Source organism: Nerophis ophidion, linkage group LG21 (assembly GCF_033978795.1).
Source record: "Nerophis ophidion isolate RoL-2023_Sa linkage group LG21, RoL_Noph_v1.0, whole genome shotgun sequence".
Taxonomy (NCBI): domain Eukaryota; kingdom Metazoa; phylum Chordata; class Actinopteri; order Syngnathiformes; family Syngnathidae; genus Nerophis; species Nerophis ophidion.
In genome coordinates this window covers 4,367,126-4,380,886 of record NC_084631.1, presented here as the reverse complement: position 1 = coordinate 4,380,886, position 13,761 = coordinate 4,367,126, and the positions used below count along the sequence as shown (strand labels likewise).

The following is a 13,761-nucleotide window of genomic DNA, read 5'->3' as shown; positions in this document are numbered from 1 at the left end:
ATCAGGTAATACACCAACTTATATTCTTGTCTTTGTGAAAGAAAGACATCTATATGTGTTACACATGCTTGTATTATCATTAAACACATTGAACTTGTTTACAAAAATGTCTCTTTCATAAATAAATAAATATAAATGATATATATAAATGAGGTAGATCCCCTCGAGTTGGTCAATTGAAAAGTAGCTCGCCTGCAGAAAAAGTGTGGGCACCCCTGCTATATATAGATATTTATATATTTATGAATAAATAAATAAAGTGGGAGTGGTGATGTCTCCAAGCGGAACAACCGGGTGTCGGATGCGCTCTCGCGGGTGAGGACGTCACCCCCAGCGTCCCTCCCTCTCCGTTATTCCTTCTTCACTCCGCCCCCGGCCTGCTTCACGCCCGCCCCGCCTGCACTTCTTTCTTTTTTCCCCCCGCCACTTCCAGCCCGCCTACCCGGCCTTCGGCTCCCTCTGGCCGGCTGCAGACCCTCCGACTCCCGGGACTCACTCAGCGGGACAGAGCGCCGGTTCAGGTGGAGGGAATTCTACTTACCGGGCAGTCGCATTGCAGCATCCCCATCCCCGTCTCCGGGACCCCGCATCATAATCTGCAGTTTGGATGAATTTGCGAGGCGAGGAGCGTTCAAGTTGCGGGTGAAAATGTGACCGAGTGGCCGCTGCTTGGACACGAGAAAGCCGCCTGGTTAGCCTTCACCCCGCGGCACCGTTATTAGCTTTCCCCACATCTGCTCTTCATCATTTCCCGACGCCATTTCCAGGCGTAAAAGACGGAACACGCAAAACAACAAGTAAGTCCTTCTTTTTTTTTTCTCCCTAATTGAACTCAATTTTGGTGTTTTTGAGGTCAATAAGCAGACAGAAGGGTGATGACGTCACCACGCGGCACATTACTAGCTTGAAAACTAACGGGCTCTTTTTTTTTTTTTTTTTCCTTAAACGACGACCAAAAATATGTGACTAAAAATGTCCAATTGTCACATTTGTTATGTTTTCCACGCACTTTCGGCGTGTTGTCGTGTTTTCGCGTAAAGGTCGTTGTTAGCATGCTGTTTGTGAAAGTTAGCTAGCGTGTTTGTCGTCATAGCTGAAGTCTTCATGTGTCAACAACAATGTCGAAATACTCTTTCAATTAAATCTTCAATTCCTCTTTACTCGCGTGTTCTGCCCTCTAAAGCGCTCTCTACACGCGGGTGTGGTTTATTATGGTGTCCAGGACAGTGTAGCTCATAAAGCAGCAAGCTAGCTATCTATATTTAATTACTTGGTAAACAGATTTGAGGTTTTTTTTCTTATCGGCACTAATCTTTTTCTGCACACCTGATAACATTGAGTGTACTTATTGAGTGTACTTAGGAGCAATAAATAACACGTCATGTATTAAAGGCCTTCTGAAATGAGTTTTTGTTTAAACGGGGATAGCAGGTCCATTCTATGTGTCATACTTGATCATTTCGCGATATTGCCATATTTTTGCTGAAAGGATTTAGTAGAGAACATCCACGACAATGTTTTCAACTTTTGCTCGCTAATAAAAAAGCCTTGCCTGTACCGGAAGTAGCAGACGATGTGCGCGTGATGTCACTGGTTGTAGGGCTCCTCACATGTCACATTGTTTATAATCATAGCCACCAGCAGCAAGAGCGATACGGACCGAGAGAGCGGCGATTTCCCCACTAATTTGAGCGAGGATGAAAGATTCGTGGATGAGGAAAGTTAGAGTGAAGCACTAGAAGAAAAAAAAAGAAAGAAGGCGACAGCAGTGGGAGCGATTCAGATGTTATTAGACACATTTACTAGGATAATTCCGGAAAATCATTTATCTGTGTAGGAGCCTAAATGCTGTTTAAGTTAATTTTAGGGATGCACCGAAATGAAATTTTTTTATAATCATAGCCACCAGCAGCAAGAGCAATACGGACCGAGAGAGCAGCGATTACCCCATTAATTTGAGCGAGGATGAAAGATTCGTGGATGAGGAAAGTTAGAGTGAAGCACTAGAAGAAAAAAAAAGAAAGAAAGCGACAGCAGTGGGAGCGATTCAGATGTTATTAGACACATTTATTAGGATAATTCTGGAAATTCCTTTATCTGTGTAGGAGCCTAAATGCTGTTTAAGTTAATTTTATGGATGCAACGAAATGATTTTTTTTATAATCATAACCACCAGCAGCAAGAGCGATACGGACCGAGAGAGCGGCGATTTCCCCACTAATTTGAGCGAGGATGAAAGATTCGTGGATGAGGAAAGTTAGAGTGTAGCACTAGAAGAAGAAAAAAGAAAGAAGGCGACAGCAGTGGGAGCGATTCAGATGTTATTAGACACATTTACTAGGATAATTCTGGAAAATCCTTTATCCGTGTAGGAGCCTAAATGCTGTTTAAGTTAATTTTAGGGATGCACCAAAATGAAAATTTTTTATAATCATAGCCACCAGCAGCAAGAGCGATACGGACCGAGAGAGCGGTGATTTCCCCATTAATTTGAGCGAGGATGAAAGATTCGTGGATGAGGAAAGTTAGAGTGAAGCACTAGAAGAAAAAAAAGAAAGAAGGCGACAGCAGTGGGAGCAATTCAGATGTTATTAGACACATTTACTAGGATAATTCTGGAAAATCCTTTATCTGTGTAGGAGCCTAAATGCTGTTTAAGTTAATTTTAGGGATGCACCGAAATGATTTTTTTTTATAATCATAGCCACCAGCAGCAAGAGCGATACGGACCGAGAGAGCGGCGATTTCCCCACTAATTTGAGCGAGGATGAAAGATTCGTGGATGAGGAAAGTTAGAGTGTAGCACTAGAAGAAGAAAAAAGAAAGAAGGCGACAGCAGTGGGAGCGATTCAGATGTTATTAGACACATTTACTAGGATAATTCTGGAAAATCCTTTATCTGTGTAGGAGCCTAAATGCTGTTTAAGTTAATTTTAGGGATGCACCGAAATGATTTTTTTTATAATCATAGCCACCAGCAGCAAGAGCGATACGGACCGAGAGAGCGGCGATTTCCCCATTAATTTGAGCGAGGATGAAAGATTCGTGGATGAGGAAAGTTAGAGTGAAGCACTAGAAGAAAAAAAAAGAAAGAAGGCGACAGCAGTGGGAGCGATTCAGATGTTATTAGACACATTTACTAGGATAATTCCGGAAAATCATTTATCTGTGTAGGAGCCTAAATGCTGTTTAAGTTAATTTTAGGGATGCACCAAAATTAATTTTTTTATAATCATAGCCACCAGCAGCAAGAGCGATACGGACCGAGAGAGCGGCGATTTCCCCATTAATTTGAGCGAGGATGAAAGATTCGTGGATGAGGAAAGTTAGAGTGAAGCACTAGAAGAAAAAAAAGAGAGAAGGCGACAGCAGTGGGAGCGATTCAGATGTTATTAGACACATTTACTAGGATAATTCTGGAAAATCCTTTATCTGTGTAGGAGCCTAAATGCTGTTTAAGTTAATTTTAGGGATGCACCAAAATGAAATTTTTTTATAATCATAGCCACCAGCAGCAAGAGCGATACGGACAGAGAAAGCGACAATTTCCCCATTAATTTGAGCGAGGATGAAAGATTTGTGGATGAGGAAAGTTAGAATGAAGCACTTAAAAAAAGAAAAGACGACGGCTCCAGGCGACGGCAGTGTGAGCGATTCAGATGTTATTAGACACATTTACTAGGATAATTTTGGAAAATCCCTTATCTGCTTATTGTGTTAATAGTGTTTTAATAAGATTATAAAGGCATACCTGAAAGTCGAAGGGCTGTGGTGAACGCCAGTGTCTCTGAGAGAAGCCACTGGAGGAGCCAAGATCACAGCTGCCTTTTTGACAGCTGCAGGAGGTCGCATAATCCGCTCAAGTCTCCGGTAAGAGCCGACTTAATATCACAATTTTCCCATCCAAAAACTTGCTGGTTGACGTAGAGAAACATGTTCGCTTGACCGCTCTGTGTTAAAGCTTCACAACAAAGAAACACCGGCTGTGTCTCGGTTGCTAAAGGCAGCTGCAATCCACCGCTTTCCATCAACAGCATTCTTCTTTGACGTCTCCGTTATTAATTGAACAAATTGCAAAAGATTCAGCAACACCGATGTCCAAAATACTGTGTAATTATGCGATGAAAAGAGACTTTTAGCCGTAAGTGGTGCTGGGCTAATATGTCCCCTCCAAACAATAACGCCACAAACACACGTCATCATTCCGCGACGTTTTCAACAAGAAACTCAGCGGGAAATTTAAAATTGTAATTTAGTAAACTAAAGCGGCCGTATTGGCATGTGTTGCAATGTTAATATTTCATCATTGATATATAAACTATCAGACTGCGTGGTCGCTAGTAGTGGCTTTCAGTAGGCCTTTAATTACTTCATAAACAGATTTGAGTTTTTTTTCTTATCAGCACTAATCTTGTCCTGCACACCTGATAACATTGAGTGTACTTATTGAGTGTACTTATGAGCATTAAATAATAACACATCATGTATTAAACACTATGTTTTCTATAGGCAGCTCATAAAATATGCATTTGTGCATGTATTGGCAGTCCATTTGCAGAGTTATTTATACGAATCGATCGGCTGAATAATGAATAACTGCTGCCTGTCTGTTTAGTTTTGAAGCTTTAATAACAATGGATTGTCTATCCAATGCATCCTTTTTCTATGCCTTCGATGGGCGAGCTGGAGCCTATCCCACTTGGCTTTAATAGTGAAGTGCCTGTCCACTTAGGACACATGTATACAAACAAGCATTCAGGCTGCTCACATTCACATCTGTGGACAATCAGGAGCACGGATGTCAAATTCAAGACATGGGAGGGGGGGGGTCCAGATCTGGCCCACCACTTCATTTAAAGTGGCCAGCCATATCATTTGAGGTGGCCCGCCATATCATTTAAATTGGCCAGCCACATAATTTAAAGTGGTCTGCCATTTCATTTGAGGTGGCCAACCATGTCATTTTATAGTGCACTTCATTGTAGGCTGCGATGATGTGGCGACTTGTCCAGGGTGTGCACCGCCATCCGCCCGATTGTAGCTGAGTTAGGCACCAGCGACCCCAAAGGGAATACGGGGTAGAAAATGGATGGGTGGTACTTCATTTTAGGTAGTTCACCACATCATTTAATGTCGCCCCCTGACCTCATTTGATTTTGCCCGCCACATTATTTACCTTGGCCAACCACTAGATTTCAAGTGGGCCATGTGATAAGGTGGCGACTTGTCCAGGGTGTACATTGCCTTCCATTCGAATGCAGCTGAGATAGGCTCCAGCACCCTTCGCGACCCCGAAGGGACAAGCTGTAGACAATGGATGGACGTCTTTTATTGTGCCGCGCCATTTCATTTTAGGTAGTTCACCAACTCATTTAATGTCGCCCCCCACCCACCTCATTTGACGTGGCCGGCCATATCATTTAAATTGGCCAGCCACCTCATTTCAAGTTTTCCGCCACATCATTTATTGTAGTGTGCCACTTCATTTTAGGTAGTTCACCACCTCACTTAATGTCGCCCCACAAATCATTTGATGTGGCCCGCCATATCATTTAAATTGGCCAGTCACATAATTTTAAGTGGTCCGCCACATCATTTATTGTAGCGTGCCACTTCATTTTAGGTAGTTCACCACATCATTTAATGTCACCCCCAACTTAATTTGAATTGGACCGTCATATCTTTTAAATTGGCTAGCCACATCATTTTAAGTAGTCCGCCATATGCTTTGAGTTGGCTACGTTATTTTTTGTAGCGTGCCACTTCATTTTAGGTAGTTCACCACCTCATTTAATGTCGCCCCCACCTTATTAAAGTGGCCTGCCGTATCTTTTAAAACTGGCCAGCCACATCATTTTAAGTGGTCTAAAATGTCATTTATTGTAGCACGCCACTTAATTGTAGGTAGTTCACCACCTCATTTGATGTGGCCTGCCACATCTTTTAAAGTGAGCCGCCACATCATTTAAAAAGAGCTGCCACATCATTTAACTTGACTGGCAACATCATCTAATGTCGCCCCACGTCATTTGGCGTTGACCGCCACGTCATTTAAGTTGGCCCGCCACGTCATTTAAAATGGACTGTCACATCATTTAAAGTGAACCACCACATCATTTAGGATGGCCCGCTACATTATATAAATCGGGCCGCATCATTGTATAAATCGGGCTGCCAAGTTATTTAAAATTGCCTGCCACTTCATTTAAATTAAGCGGCAAAGTCATTTCGGGTGGCCTGCCACGTCATTCAAATTGGGCCCACACGTCATTTAAAGCGGCCAGCCAAATCATATAATTTGGCAGGTAACATCATCTAATGTCGCTCACCAAGTCACTTGGCAGTTCACCACGTCATTTAAGGTGGCTAGCCATAATAATTTAAGTTTGCCCGCCGCATCATTTAAAGTGGGCCGCCACGTCATTTAGTAGGGGTGTAACGGTACACAAAAATTTCGGTTCGGTACGTACCTCGTTTTAGAGGTCACAGTTCGGTTCATTTTCGGTACAGTAAGAAAAAAACTAAATATACATTTTTTTGGTTATTTATTTACCAAATTTGTAAACAATGGTTTTAACTTTTTAACATTGGGAACATTATAATAATTCTGCCCACGTTAAACCACATTAAACTGCCTCAAGTTGTTGCTTTGATTAAATAAAATGACAAAACTTTTCTTCTACATATAAAAAGTGCAACATTAAACAGTTTCAAGTCAACTCATCATGCTTAATTTATTACAGCATTTGGGAAGCCTGTAGTTGACTTTTATTATGTAAATGTTATATTTGTATCAACATGTGATAGTACAGGGGTCGGGAACTTTTTTGACTTGGAGAGCCATGAAAGCCAAATATTTCAAAATGTATTTCCGTGAGAGCCATATAATATTTTTTAACACTGAATACAACTAAATGCGTGCATTTTTAAGTATGACCAACATTTTTAGAGTATAATAAGTCTCTTGTTCTTTTTAATAACATTCTTATTCTAAAGTTAACCAATAATAAATATTATACCTCTTACAATTAATGAAACATCTTGAACAGGTGCGATAAACAGATGGTTGGATGCATGAGAATGTTTTATAATTTGAACTTCATTTTTAACACCGTGATTACCAGCGGAATTATTCATTACTTATCGTGTTAAGCAATGTCAGCTAAGATTTATCTGCGAGCCAGATGCAGTCATCAAAAGAGCTGCATCTGGTTCTAGAGCCAGAGGTTCCCTACCCCTGTGATAGTAGGTACCCTGCCATTCAAACTAGGCTGCTCCATTACTAATGCTTAATGTAACTATTGCTGAAAAAATAGTACAATAACAATAGGAGAGACTATTCATCCCTGAACACCATGGAGTTCAAGTGAAATAACAGACAGACAGGGCTTTGCTGCCCCCCCCACACACACACACACACACGCACACGCACACACACACACACAGCAAAATGAGCTGACGTTAGGCTAAAAGCTAATTAGCCTTCACCTCAAGCCAGGACTGCGAGCGAGCTGAGCTGCAGTTTAAGTTTCTAGAATGTCAACGGGCTCATAGTGATGTTACTAGTAGTTGGGAGGCGTTTATTATAATTTGGGGGAGAGTACGCTGCCTTATGCTCAGCTGCTAAACTCTTATCTGCTCGACGCTGAAGCATTGACTCCATGCGCTCTGAATACGCACTGTTGATTGGCTGTTACCGCTCTGAATACGCACTGCTGATTGGCTGTTATCGCTTTGTATGTAACCAATCAGATGGTTGTGTAGGTGGGACAATGCTGGGTACTGAGACAGAGGCAGAAGATGCAAAGCAGCTTGTTAAGACTTTAGCTTAGAAAATCGTTCGGTACACCCCCGTACCGAACAGAAACGGTTCAATACAAATACACTTACCGTTACACCCCTATCATTTAGTATTGCCCGCCACATTATATAAGTTGGGTTGCCACATAATTTGATGTGGCCCGCCAAATTATCTGAACTGTCCTGCCATTTGAAATGTGTCGCTACGCCATTTAAAGTGAGCCGCGACATCATTCAGAATGGCCCGCCACATCTTTTCATTTGGCCCGCAAAGTCATTAAGTGGTCTATCACGTCATTTAAATTGGGCCTCGATGTCATTTGAGTAGGCCGCTACATAATTTTAAGAGTGCCGCCACAACATTTAGAGTGGCCCGGTGTCGATCATTGGGTCGACACATCGATTAAGGTGGTCCGCCACGTCTTGTAGTTTGGCCCGCCAAATAATTTAAAAAAGCCCGCAACATCATTAAAATTGGCCTGTCACGTCATTTAAACTGGGCCGCTACGTCAATTAAACGGCTTACTTCCGGTTTCACACTGCTTAAAGTCACAATCAGTAATGTAATCCAGGTTGAAGAAGTAATCTAAGATAAAGTGTTAACTTTTATGATTTATCAATAATAGTATTTATCCCCAATATGCAGAATGCCACACTTTGTTATACCCGTTCTGCCGGTTGCTTTGGCTTTTTGTTGGTGTGGCACCGGCCGGAGATGTTGACATGAAGAAATTCAAGCATTCTTCATTCTCTAGCGGGTGACTTTTCATATGACGCTACAAATTAGTAGTGCCGCTACTTTTTGTAGCAACGCTTTTGCCGCACACTTGATACATTACGGTTGTCTGTTCAACATCTTCCCGCTTGAAGATTGTGCTTTTTTTTGTGAATGAATTCTTCCTCCATTTGTTACCAGATTCGCACCTTCTCTCTCTCTCTCGTATTACCACTCGCACCACTCTGCTTGCACCACCTGCAACTGCTAACTTTACCCATTCCACTCCCTCTCTGCTACGCGAGGGTGTATTACGTTGCACGCATGACAGTATGTGACGTATGTAAAAAGGTGTTCTTGTCTTAAGTCTCTGTAAGGAGAGACAAGAAAGAGTGAGAAAAGCCTGTAGCGTAATACCCGCAGCTAAAAGCAACTGTGTGGGAACGTATACTCGAATACTCACAAAATAGTAATTTTCTACATCGCACATAGACAAACCTGCGATATATTGAGTATATTAGATATATTGCCCAGGCCTAATTCACGCACAGCATAAAACGTTTGGTTGACAAGCTGATACAAAGAAGGAGTGGCATAAAACATGTCTTTCTGTGACAGCGCCGAGAAAGTTGTATGCAAACAAACTATGGTGAGTTAAAAGCCTGCAAAAATTAGTAGGACAAAATGGCGCTCGCCAAATACTCTCATCAGGGAAACATGTTTAATATAAACAGTGGATTTCTAACCATTAGCAAGTTTTCTGTCATGTTTTTCCTCCTTCAGAAACCATATTAAAACCAAATATACATATTTCCCTCCATCTTTTTCCATTTTCATCCATTTTTTAAAAATTCTCCAGGCACCCACTAGAGCGGCGCCAAAGAGCTGCATGCGGCTGTAGAGCCGCGGGTTGCCTACCCCCGCACTAAAGAAAAATAGTACAGAGCTAAAAAACGTAACACAGCCTTTTACGTGCCTTCCCTGCGCCTCAGGACGTTCTCGGCCTCACAGACAGCCGGAAATTATAGAACTTTTCTCACTCTGGGGTTTAAAAAAAATCTCAGGAAGCCTCAACAAGGAGGCGGAAGAGCCTTATATGCCGGGTGACTGACCCCTGACCTAACAGGATCCTGTACCTCTTGTCCTGAAGAAGCTTGTAGATCAGGGCGGTCCAAACTTTTTGATTGCGGGACCGCGTTGGGCTGACATTTGGCTGACTGCATGCAAAGTAGGGATTACCTTTGTGATGGCTTTCTTTAAGTTTTGTAACCAATTGGAAAAATCAAGCAGCTAAAATACACCAAACATGGATAAATGTGGAGAGAGTTTATTTTTTTTGCATTTTCCCCATCTTGCCTTGCATTGAAATTAAATGGGTGCAATTTAAAATTTCTTATGGTGGTTGGATGTTTTTTCTAAATCCACACAATTCAGTGAGCAGGCTGTTATGTGTGACCATGTTTATTGATTTTTTGGTGCTGGTTGAATTTATTTTTTTTCCTGCACCATGACTAGGGAAGGTTGTTTGAATTGGGTCATAGAAGTTAATGCTGTGTATGTAGCATAGAAAGCACACTCCATAGTGGCCTAAGTCACTCACATATAACACCTACACATAATTCAGTGAGCAGGCTGTTATGTTTGACTATGTTTATTGGTTTTTGTGCTAGTTGAATTTTTTTTTTTCCTGCACCATGACTAGGGAAGGTTGTTTGAATTGGGTCATACAAGTCAATGCTGTGTATGTAGCATAGAAAGCACACTCCATAGTGGCCTGAGTCGCTCACATATAAGTACCTACACATAATTCAGTGAGCAGGCTGTTATGTGTGACCATGTTTGATTTTTTGTGCTGGCTGAAATTTTTTTCTTCCTGCGCCATGACTATGCAAGGTTGTTTGGATTGGGTCATACAAGTAAATTGCTGTTTATGTAGCCCCTAGAAAGCACACTCCATGGTCAGTGGCCTAAGTCACTCACATATAAGCACCTACACATAATTCAGTGAGCAGGCTGTTATGTGTGACCATGTTTATTGATGTTTTGTGCTGGTTGAATTTTTTTCCCCCTGCACGATGACTAGGGAAGGTTGTTTGGATTGGGTCATACAAGTGAATTGCTGTCTATGTAGCCCCTAGAAAGCACAATCCATGGTCAGTGGCCTTAGTCACTCACATATAAGCACCTACACATAATTCAGTGAGCAGGCTGTTATGTTTGACTATGTTTATTGATGTTTTGTGCTGGTTGAATTTTTTTTCCCCTGCGCCATGACTAGGGAAGGTTGTTTGGATTGGGTCATACAAGTCAATGCTGTGTATGTAGCATAGAAAGCACACTCCATAGTGGCCTGAGTCACTCACATATAAGCACCTACGCACAATTCAGTGAGCAGGCTGTTATGTTTGACTATGTTTATTGATGTTTTGTGCTAGTTGAATTTTTTTTTTTCCTGCGTCATGACTAGGGAAGGTTGTTTGGATTGGGTCATACAAGGGAATGCTGTGTATGTAGCCCCCAGAAAGCACACTCCATGGTCAGTGGCCTAAGTCACTCACATATAAGCACCTACATATAATTCAGTAAGCAGGCTGTTATGTGTGACCATATTTATTGATGTTTTGTGATGGTTGAATTTTTTTTCCCCCTGCGCCATGACTAGGGAAGGTTGTTTGGAATGGGTCATACAAGTAAATGCTGTGTATGTAGCCCCCAGAAAGCACACTCCATGGTCAGTGGCCTAAGTCACTCACATATAAGCACCTACATATAATTCAGTAAGCAGGCTGTTATGTGTGACCATATTTATTGATGTTTTGTGATGGTTGAATTATTTTTCCCCCTGCGCCATGACTAGGGAAGGTTGTTTGGAATGGGTCATACAAGTAAATGCTGTGTATGTAGCCCCCAGAAAGCACACTCCATGGTCAGTGGCCTAAGTCACTCACATATAAGCACCTAAAAACCACCAGATATTTAAATATAATATGTTAACACCCTTGTTGAACTCATGCCGTCTCGCGAGCCAAATTTTCGTCTTTGGACTCCCCGGTTGTAGATGCCCTCCCACTTTGGAAAGTTGTGATAGAATGATTCATCTTCACCAAAGGATACATGGAATTTCGATGACTCACATGTCTTGACAGTCATGTACTCATGCAAACATGTTCCCCATGAATTAAAAGTTGTATTTATGGAGCACTTCCTTCATATGTTTACAGACTGCACATATTCCTGGACTCGGTACCAAGTCCCAGCTTGGTCCGTCTAAATTAATCTGCCACCCGAGAGGCTGCCCGATGCAAAACTACATTCTGGTATTTTCAAGAGTCCTTAGAATTAAAGTCTGTATCGAGGAAGAAGAGAAAGAAAGACGACTTCCTGTCGCCCTCCCCTGCCGTATAGACATCCCCTTTTTGATTGGACCTTTGAAATGGTCAGAGTGCGGTCATATGATCCGGCGCACCAATGGAATGTGCTCTGAGTGGGGGAGAAAAAAAAAGCGCTTAAAAAAGCTGATGATGTCAGCACTTAAACCTAAAATGTTGTCCCCTTCTTTCGGAAATTCCCTGCCAATACTGCAAAAGCGCAGCGGCAATGGAGGATTTTTAAAATTTTGGTTATAACACGGGAAAGTAAGCCTGCGTTGTTGTTCCCCTACACTTTGGACCCTTCCTGTTTTTGTGCGTAGAAACTAATTTACTTATCTGTTTTTGGTGAGACTGCACTTTTTTTTAGCGGTGTCAGACATTGCACAAGCAGCGTGCCGGCGCAGTGGAGGAAGCATTGTGCGGCTGAGAAGTTGGCAAAAGAAGTGGGAAAACTATGTCACCCATTTCGTCGAGCACCTGTGCTGGGGCCGCGGGGGTAGCATGACTAACATGACATGGAGTGAAAAAATAGCAGGCGGGCTGCACAGTAGCATGCAGTGTTTCACGGACACGGATGGAAGACTCGTAAGGGTCCTTGTTGAGTCTCCACGGAGATATGGTGCAGAATTGAGCTCTTTTAATTAAAACGTGACTACTCGGGGTGTAAAAATTCATCGGGACAAATCACAAACTAGTTTGAAGTCTATGTTCGTATTGTTGTTACTCAGCCAGCGTTTGTGGGTCTGATGGAACTGTTGCATTTTGCGGCTTTTAATGCCTCACAATCAAACACTTTTGTGTTAAAATACTGAACAGATGTTTACCTTATCCCAATCAACATCTGTTCGGTATTTTAACATAAAAGTGTTTGATTGTGATCATAGTAGTATCGACTAGATACGCTACTGTACTTGGTATCAGTAGAGTGGATGTTAGGTGTAGATCCACCAATGGCGTACTTTTGGTACTTTTCAGAGGCGGTAGAGTACCGAAAATTATTCATTAGTTTCGCGGTACTATACAGTAAATGTGCGAGAAAATGAGAGCAGACGGTGTTGACAAACAGTGTTGTAACCTTGTGTGAGAAACGCAGGTGCAGAAACACAAAAGAAGAATCCCTTTGGGATGCAGAAACTGGCAGATACATTTTCCGTGCAACGTTCATATTGTTGATACTCAGCCAGCGTTTGTGGGTCTGATGGAACTGTGGCATTTTGGGGCTTTTAATGCCTCGCAATCAAACACTTTTGTGTTAAAATACTGAACAGATGTTTACCTTATGCCAATCAACATCTGTTCGGTATTTTAACATAAAAGTGTTTGATTGTGATCATAGTAGTATCGACTAGATACGCTACTGTACTTGGTATCAGTAGAGTGGATGTTAGGTGTAGATCCACCAATGGCGTACTTTTGGTACTTTTCAGAGGCGGTAGAGTACCGAAAATTATTCATTAGTATCACGGTACTATACAGTAAATGTGCGAGAAAATGAGAGCAGACGGTGTTGAGAGTGTTGCAACCTTGTGTGAGAAACGCAGGTGCAGAAACACAAAAGAAGAATCCCTTTGGGATGCAGAAACTGGCAGATACATTTTCCGTGCAACGTTCATATTGTTGATACTCAGCCAGCGTTTGTGGGTCTGATGGAACTGTTGCATTTTGGGGCTTTTAATGCCTCGCAATCAAACACTTTTGTGTTAAAATACTGAACAGATGTTTACCTTATCCCAATCAACATCTGTTCGGTATTCTAACATAAAAGTGTTCGATTGTGATCATAGTAGTATCGACTAGATACGCTACTGTACTTGGTATCAGTAGAGTGGATGTTAGGTGTAGATCCACCAATGGCGTACTTTTCAGAGGCGGTAG

At 42.0% G+C, this 13,761-nt stretch overlaps 1 protein-coding gene across 3 annotated transcripts in view; it reads left to right on the top strand.

The window, feature by feature from the left end:
- Positions 1-354: 354 nt before the first annotated feature.
- LOC133539607 (ceramide synthase 2-like) overlaps positions 355-13,761 on the top strand; it is a 74,471-nt gene continuing 61,064 nt past the window's right edge. For all 3 annotated transcript variants that reach the window (XR_009803446.1, XR_009803445.1, XM_061881648.1), the window contains exon 1: positions 355-797. The gene's annotated coding sequence lies outside the window, so the exon portion shown is untranslated. The remainder of the gene's footprint in view (positions 798-13,761) is intronic.